At 39.6% G+C, this 9489-nt stretch overlaps 1 protein-coding gene across 1 annotated transcript in view; it reads right to left on the bottom strand.

The window, feature by feature from the left end:
- The window catches only part of snphb (syntaphilin b), a 29916-nt gene extending 21076 nt beyond the window's left edge, over positions 1 to 8840 (bottom strand). Inside the window, exon 1 of the mRNA XM_067593593.1 lies at positions 8701 to 8840. The gene's annotated coding sequence lies outside the window, so the exon portion shown is untranslated. The remainder of the gene's footprint in view (positions 1 to 8700) is intronic.
- Positions 8841 to 9489: the final 649 nt, after the last annotated feature.

Raw genomic sequence — 9489 nt, forward strand, 5'->3', positions numbered from 1 at the left:
ATAAAGTGTATTATTATTATTTTGGGCTGCAACTCATGATTATTTTCATTATCCATTAATCTGTTGATTATGTTTTCAATTAATCAATTTATTGTTTGGGCTATAAAATGTCAGAAAATAGTGTCAAATGTCGACCACTGTTTCCCAAAGGCCAAAATGCAACTAAAATGTCTTGTTTTGTCCTGACCAACAGTCCACAACCCAAAGATGTTCAGTTTACTGTCATTCAGGACTAATGAAACTACAAAGTATTCACATTTAAGAGGCTGGAATCAGAGAAATTTTACTTTTTTTGACTAATCAATTAATTGATTAAAGGTCGCAGCTCTATCATTATTATTGAATAATATACACACTTTAGTCACTACGAACAATCCAAATAATCTTGGAGTAGGCTAGTTATACCTCTGATCAGTGTTACTATCAGGATAGATGATCAACTTTCTGCACCCTCATCCATTGTTATTATTGGGTGCAGATCTGTGCAGACAGTGTCACCCAGTCACATTCTGCTGACATTGTTACAATGACTCCATTTTGACATTTTAAGAAAATATATAGTACAAACCTCATATATCAAGATGCACACACACACACGGACACACCTTGTTTAGCTTCTGTATTTACTACGTAATTATATCCAGAATTAACAGCCTGATGCCTCAAAATCCTATTTCATTTGTGTCTTGGCAAAGAAAACAATCAATTATCAATCTGCTTAATCAGCTAAGAAATAAGTTGATGTAATGTGATTTGCTGCTGCACTGAAACTCTGCATCCTCAGTGTCAGTGGAGCTGTCTCGATCTGAGCTAAAGGGAATATGACATTTTCATGAAAATGATTAAAGAATAAATCAACAAGAAAACAAATGAATACCTTTGACATGGGCACACATATGTATGAAATGCATGCATCAAAGGACAATAAAATCACAGTCATGTCTTTAACGCACAATATTAATATTAATTAATATTATTAAAGAGTAACTGCATCCCCAGGTCTGAGCCTAACTCCACCCACTGCATAAAAAATGCTAAAAAAAGTGAGCAAGGGGCTGAGAGGGAGGCAGGGAGGGGCTGAGGGGAAGGGGGGGGAGAGGGGAGGGGTAACGTGGCTGTGAGGCTCAGTGACACAATAATAATGAGAGGAAGACAAACAGTACAACGACATTGAAACGAGCCAGAAATCATTTCGCATTTCGTCCTGTAGCTCTACAACTCTCCAGCTGTCTGGTTCTACCATTATCAGTTGGTAACATCTTTTTTTTAAACGTTAAATTGTGGTGTAACTGGAGCCATTACTGAACCTGTCCGCCTGCAGCTCTGCTCTGCTTTTGCCAGCTGATAACTGCAAAAACAGACAGTCAGAGAGTTGAAGAACTGCAGGGTGAGATGCGAGGAGGATTTCTGGTTTTTTGTGGCTGCCAGCAGCTCTTCCTCCTGTGGACAATTGCATACAGAGAGATTTCTTCCAGCAGGCCAGCGCTGCCATTAGCGCCTGAAGCTAAAACTGTCTCTCTCAATCAGCATATATTTGAAAATTAGTGCAGGCGGGCTGGGGGAGGTGGATGTTGTCATTCTACCATTTATATAAATTTCTCCCAAACGGTCGACTCTGCGTCAGCATTGGTCCCACCTTTTCAGGGCTCAGTTTAAACAGCAGATGACAGGTTGAGTCATTTTCAACCCATGAGATGCCAATTTTTATAAATTTGGTGTCAATGTCAATATTAAACACCAGAATTGATGTGTTTCATCACAGTACAGTCATATAATTTAGTTTACAGCTCAAAAAACAAGTTTTAGTGTGCAGTACCTCTTTAATGAACACCTACTCTGATTGGCTGGAGGTCTGGCCCCCACCTTTACCCCCAGCCAATCGGAAAAAGACCTAATGAATAACGCAAGTTCCCTTACACCACATTTTTTACCTGGAGCAATGGCTGCAGCTGGAGACGTAAGACAGTATGTAGTGGTCTATGAACCAGAGTCTGATCCTGAATGAAGGGGAAGAACCTGATGTTGTACAGTTGAGATTTAAAAAGGATGTTTCAGAACGGTAAGATCCTGTCTAAGTTTCCTCACAAAGTAAAAATCATTTTTTCAAACATAGCCAGAGGTTGTTAGCTTAACTTTAGCACAGATATATTCCTTTAGCTGAGTGCGCTTGTTTTAAAACTCCATCCAAATATTGAAGATGAAAAAGTAGAAAACCTTCGGCATACTAAGTCTTATTATGTAGACAGTCGGCTAACCACAACCACTCGCTGATAATGAAGGGAAAACTGTTTCCAAAAATGAATTTCAGCCATTCCTGATGCAAACTTCCATCGTCTAGGAGGCTGTAAAGATTTTTTAGCTGTTGAACCACTAGCAACACTTCCAGTGTCCTGTTTTGCTCGTCATCCGGCTGAAATGTAAACTCTGACTTTCTGATGTGACGTAGTAACAGATTCTGTCTCAACACTGCTTGCTCTTGAGCTGTGAATTTCAAAATTTAAATAACTTAAACAGACAGAGGAGATAGGATTGATTCATTTTAAAGCACATGAGGGCCCACCATCACCCTAATCCATCCCAAAGCTCATTTTTCTTGTTTTCCACAATTCCAGTCCTTTAAATGTACAAATCACATTACCAGGCCTTAGAACACAGAGTATCTATAGTATACTTTATAATATAATAATCATATTATTTAATTTTTTAAAACATCATAAAAGGCAATTTTACAATTTTACACCACACAGTGTGACATATAGGCCCAGGAAGGCAGCATGTTCTCCAGCTCTGGCCGCTGTCACAACAGATCAAACTACAGCACAGCACATCATACAGGATTTATTAAGTTAGGCCTGTTATGTAACACCATCCCCGGCCACAGACAGCCTGTGTGAGGTAGACACGCGAGCAGCTTCTGTGCTGACAAGACGGAAACACAGAGCAGGTAGGGAAGAGATAGGAGTGGAAGAAGGGAGAAAGAGAGATGAAAGCCAATGAGATGAGAGGAGGAGGCTGCACATGTCAGGGACATTGGAAAGGTGAGAAAGAGAGGAGGACGAGATGAAGAAGGGATGTTAGTTTGAAAGTAGATGGACAGTACCATTTTGTGAAGTGTGCACACACACAAACGGCCATTGTTCATCCCCCTCTGCGTCTGCAGCAGAGGAAATGCTGCAGTTTCTCTTATGAAAGACATTGTGTCCTTGATACCCAGGATGTTGTGACCTTGACTGATCTCTGTATGTCTAAAACAAATGTTCTGCAGAGTGTGTGTGTACATGTGTATTGGACATGTACATTCTTCCATATAACCAGTGGCAAAGAGTTGAACCAAATACTGCTTGTATTCAGATGAGACGAAAACAAGAAAAGGCAGAGAAACAAAGGGAAAATAAAGCTCCTCTCCCGGACAGACTGTAGTGGTAATGCAACTCACCACTTGCACCCCATATGGAGAGCAGAATGGGGAAAGGAGGGGGTGTGTATGTGTGTTTGGGAAAGTGTGACTCACGCCAGCTACACTCACGAGTCTCCTCGAATAAACTGTGCAATCCTGTCTGACGAACAAGCAGTTGCAGGCAAGCAGAGGTTTACAGACTGTTAGACAGCCCCGGGATCCACAACACTGAGTCACTGCTATTAATCCAGCAGACCCATTCAACAGTGAGTGTGTGTTGGTATCCTAAGTTCCTCCTGTCCTTTGCAACACTTTCCCTGTCTGGTGTTTGGACACTGGATCATGGATAAATGTTAACTTTTTAACCTACTATGTGTATTGTCTGTCCCACTGTGACCTTGTTATGTCATGCAGAGGTGAACATTATGCTGCGTCAGGGTGCTGTGGTGAGTTGTACATCAGCGACCTGTCATCGTGTACCTAGTTGACCAGTCTGAAATGTCAACTGTAAAACTGTACTATTCCATTTGAATAAACCTAATAAGCAGGGCTGTTCGGTAAGACGATGCATTACTTGTTGGTTTTTCTAGTAATAGGTGGTCTAACAAATTGCTCTTTAAATTTTAGTGACAATATTTCAGATGACAAGGGAGAGTTTTTGTCCGATTTTTAAAAGACATATCATTTTTAATTCAACTGTATTTAAAGGACCAGTGTATAGGATTTAGTGGCATCTAGTGGTGAGATTGCAGATTGCAACCAACTGATTAGCCCTCCCCCCACCCTCCTGTTCCAAGTGTGTAGGAGAACCTATGGTGGCCATGAAACTTGCGAAAAACGTGAAAAATGCGATACTCCCTCTCTTGAGTCAGTGTCTGGTTTGTCCGTTCTGGACTAATGTAAAAACATGGCGGTGCAACATGGCAGGCTCTGTGGAAGAGGACCTGCTCCCTATGTAGATATAAAGGGCTCATTCTAGGGTAACAAAAACACAATGATTTTTATTTTCATACTTATTAATATTATATTCCATTTCTGCCAAGTCTGTTCTGGTAGATGCCACTAAATTCTACACATTCCACCTTTAAATATTTATAGGAGGTGTTAAAGGAATAGTTTGACATTTTCAGAAATACACTTATTCGCTTTCTTGCTGAGCATTAGAAGAGAAGATTGTTTAGCAGGTGATTAGCCAGCTTTAATTAGCCTGGCTTAGCATAAAGACAGGAAGCAAGGGCAAACAGCTAGCCTGGCTCTGTCCAAAACCTGCCTACCAGCACCTCTAAATTTTTACTAATTAACATGTTACATCTTGTTTGTTTAATCTGTACACAAACAGCAATGTAAAAATGTTTCTTGGCCAGGTGCAGTGACTTCCTGTGGTCTAAATATGAGGTTACTAGCCAACCAGTGGAGACTCTAACAAGATATATAAATCTATATATACGCCAACAAAATTTTCATTCACCAGCATGATTTTGTAAAGGTAACAAATGTAATGTCAGGGATGGAAATTTCGGACTCTATCCTGTATGATGTCTTTATTTGCTCACACAAAAATTCTAATTAGTGAGATCCATTTTGTGTTCTCCTCGTCTGACAACAGTTAGCTAAGAAAGCTGGTCCTGCCAGCAAGCTACATTTCCTGTACTCAGTGTTCCAAACTCCATAAGTTGAAACACTGATTTAAATAATAGATCTGTGGGCTGAATGAAGCAGTGCATCTCTCTCTAGGGCACAGTCTTTCTTTCTGACAAGATGACGATGACTCATTCTCTTATCTGGATATACTGCACAGTCAGCAGCTTCTAATTAGCATGCTGCTTGGGAAACACATCAGTGTAACCCACCTTATGTGGTACTATAAGTGCTATAAATACTCACAGCTGTGCAGACACAAGATGAGGTGAACATTTTAATTGTGTGTGACTGTGATGGTTCCACTAACTCACTAACTGACATTTTCTTTCAAAAAGATTGTACCTGTTTACTTTGATAAAATCATACGTTGTGTGTGAATAGTTTAAGTGAAATGAGATCATTAAAACAATGGAAAAGCTTTTGGAACCTCTTGTAAGAATACAAAATATTTTGTTGGTGATCATGTTTGTTTGTTATTCATATTGTTATGTAGCCACGTTTGGTCCCTGTAGTCCACAGCAACTCTGCAGGAAGAAAGCCAGACACATCGGACTCTTCTGTGTCATATTAAACACTGAGGTCACCATGTTACAGACAAAAGCTGCATCAACTGTGATTATGAGATACTGTGTGGTTGAAAAACGTTTCTATTTAACCATAGTGTTTTAGAAAACTATGAAACGTGGATAGACTGAAGAACCATATATGTAGCATATACAACGACATGCACATTGGTTATCATGACATTGGGTTCTTTGTTAATTACCAGGAAGTTTGGCGGACTCAGGAGGTTCAGCGGACTCATTTAAAGTTCAAATGAAGTTTGTATCCAAAACTATGTGAAAGCAGTAAATGATCAAAAAAGTGTGGGTTCACTCACACTCTCCATTCAAATATACGAGTATTTTTCTGTGTCCAGCTGCAGTTACTTATTGTCTCTACACACCTGACAGTACACATTTCAATCAAACTCTGACAAGGTCATGTGGATTTAAAGTCTTTACCTTTCTAAAAATAGACTTGATGAAAATTAGGAAATTAATTTCTTTTACATACAAACTCATCAAGAGTTTTCAATTGACTAATTGAAATTCAAGTGAATGGGCCCAAAACTTACATAATTTTGATGCCACAGGTGTGAGCAAGACAGACATGTCTCACCCTGCAGAAAATTCTCATCCTCACACCGTTGCGATTTGATGTTTCGCCATGACACAGGAAGTTGCTATGACTTTATCGTAAATGCTCCAGTCTGCACCAAACTTTACATGTTTGATACATGTTTTGATCTCAGCCCCAGCAGCGGGCAAAATAGTGCACAAAGGAAGTGATGTTTATCTCCTTCTTGCCCTGTCTGAAAACAGACCGGGTCAGAAGACATCTACATGCCCATGACAGAAGCCCCTCGATTGCGCCGCGGCCTGACGTGCGCAGAGGCACGAGGGCCCGTTCATCGCTGCTTGCAGCTTTAATTTAAATGATAATGTCTTCTACAGGCAATGCAGATATCTTCTCTCTTGGTGGTGAGAAGTAATGAATGGAGTGGATCAGATGCACAATTTAACAAAGTGTAATTCTTCTGGATTTATTCTGTTGATTTTAACATAAAACAACCATATCATATGGCTTTTGAACAGGCTTGTCAGTCTAGGAAAAGTACAGTTGTTACTAATAACATTAACAATGGCTCTGTTACATTTAAATGTCCCAGTAAGCCATGACAATGTGACAGTGGGTCCTAAAAGATTGTATTTTTTTTTTCTAGTGCACACAAGATAAAAAAAAATCTCTCAGGACTTCCTGGGCTATGTAGAATTCACGCATCATTGATTGTATTATTTAAACCTGTCAAACCAATCAAAAAGTGTTCTGTAAAAAAAAGTCCTATTGTGTCCAATACCAACCCTGTCTCCTAGAAATTATGTTCATATACAACTAAACTCTTCTCCCAATTATGTTGCCTGGACAAATCGCTGCTTGGATTATATTCACAGGTAATGTTTTGTGGAATGAATGAAGTTACATTTGCAGTTGTGCTCACAAGTTTACATACCCTGGCAGAATCTGCAAGATGTTTACCATTCATAGTGTGACCATAAAACTCAATTTTGGTCTCATCACTCCAAATAACTTTGTTCCAGAAGTTTTGAGGCTTGTCTAGGTGCTGTTTGGCATATTGTGAGTGGGCTGTTTTGTGGTATTGGCACAGTAACAGCTTTTTTCTGGCAAATAAATGGCTTCACCTGACCACTATCCCTAAATAAGACAAAAGTTTTCAGCATGATCAGTCATATTTTCCAAAGAATGGACAATATCTCACAAATTTTACCAGGGTATGTAAACTTATGAGCACAACTGTATATATCTCTCTGCAGTTGCAGGGAGGAGGTCTGGGTGAATGGGGAACGTACAAGATGCAGGACTCTGATACCACAGACCCGGTTCACTTAACTGAGTGCTGCCAGTGCCTAAACATAACAATAAAAACTTTAATATTGCTGTAGTTTCTTCTAGCGGATGTTGTACTGCAAGATCGGATATTTTGTTGGGAAAAAAAGAACTATGTACGTTGTCTGTGAACATTTCACTTAGACGTTCAGAAACAACATTTTTGCAACTTGCCAAATACGTTAATTAACAACACTTTCTCATTATGTTGAGAGAAAATGGAATTCAGCCAGTTTTACATTTCTAGCCAAATGTTTCTGTTGTTGCAATTCAAATGTATATATGATCATGGATTTTTTATTACTCCTCTTTTTCACTCAAATTAGCTTTGTGCCAGAGGAAACTCTGATATGATTGTGAAACATAACATCAATCATCAATTGTCCAAAGTGCCAACTGAAACTAAGTCACTATATTGATTGATTTTAACTATGGGCTCCTTTCTGTGAACAGGAGAGACATAGATAACCTTGCTGCTAATATTAGTTAGCAGAATTAAAGGACAGGTTCACAATTTTTCAAGTCTGTCTTAAAACAATAGTCAGGTGCCCAAGTGAACATTGAAATAGTTTTTTCTTGCCATAATCATTCCCCCTCTTCATACTAGCTTTTAGAAGATCCCTTAATAATCCTCTTACAATGGAATTGACAAAGTGATGGGGGCTAAGAAAACCTCAGTGTAAATTTGGGCACCTGACTGTTGTATTAAGACAGACTTGAAAAATTGTGAACCTGTCCTTTAATATAGAGATTTTGTTGACCCTTCCCAACTACCCAAAACTAGCCACAGTTCAGTTTTTGTGAAATTTGTCAAGCAAACAAGAACACTGGTTTTCAGGAGGCAGACATGATAGAGAACTCATGCCAACAGCATGTTAACACACTCAATCCACACACTGAAGTGCTGAACCACGTGTTTCTGTTGAGCAGTTCATATGCAATGCATGCTGGTACATTTAGACGCTGTGGTGAAGGCTGTCTGAGCTGTGGAATGGCAGTTACTGATCTGCCAATATGTGTAAAAGCCAGCAAAGCGGTTATACTTTTAATTGAAAACATAAACAAGAGCAGACTGGACGTCAACATAATTAGCAGCTAAACTCTCCCTCAAGCCCTTATTGCTCCAGTTAAGCTGAACATGCATCTGTTCCAACAATGAACGTGCATTAATGTGAAGCAAGATATTGCTGGAGAAGAATAAAGCATATACTTACACATTCATCAGATCTGTCCTCTCTAAACCCAGGCTGAAAATACTGTTTAGAGTGGAGCACAAACAGTGACTTTAGGTTTTCACTATGTATACAGATCAGGCCAATCCTGCAGAGTCACCCTACTGCTGCAGCGGATGCAGACTAGCTTAGCTAAGATCCAGCAGAGCGCAGCAATAAAGCTACAGCGCAGCTCTTACTGGACCATCAATCATCACAGCACTTAACACTGAGAGAGAAAGGGAAAGATAGGAGAGGAGACTGAACAAGGACAGAGTAAGAGAAGTACAGGATACTTTGGTTTTGGTCTAGATTTTCCATTTTATTGGTTTGACATTAGGGTTTCCTTCAGAGTTTCTCACACCATAGTCTCACTGGATTCTGACAAGATTTAGTCCTCATGTGGCTGCAAATTCTGAGTGAAAAGCATATGGTATTAGTCCTACTTCTGAGGCATAGCTCTCTTATCTCAGATGACTGGTAACCTCATATATGTGCTAAATCAGGTAAAAATCTCAAAATATCTTACACCATGGGTTTATCATTTGTGAGCCAAGTGGCTGCGATTAAAAGTACACCAGAGCACTGAAGCCTAAGTGATCACACTAATAGTCTGTGGCCACATAGCAAAAGAGCAAAAAACATACAAAAACAGGAAATCAATATTCACAATTCACCAACATGTGGGTGGAGAATGAGGACTACACACATTAATCTCTCTCCTTCAGGCTCCATTCAGAGTAAAGATGCAATGACATGATAGGCTAAGACAGCAGCAAAACCTTTTTATCC

The sequence above is a fragment of the Thunnus thynnus genome, chromosome 6, assembly GCF_963924715.1.
Source record: "Thunnus thynnus chromosome 6, fThuThy2.1, whole genome shotgun sequence".
NCBI lineage: Eukaryota > Metazoa > Chordata > Actinopteri > Scombriformes > Scombridae > Thunnus > Thunnus thynnus.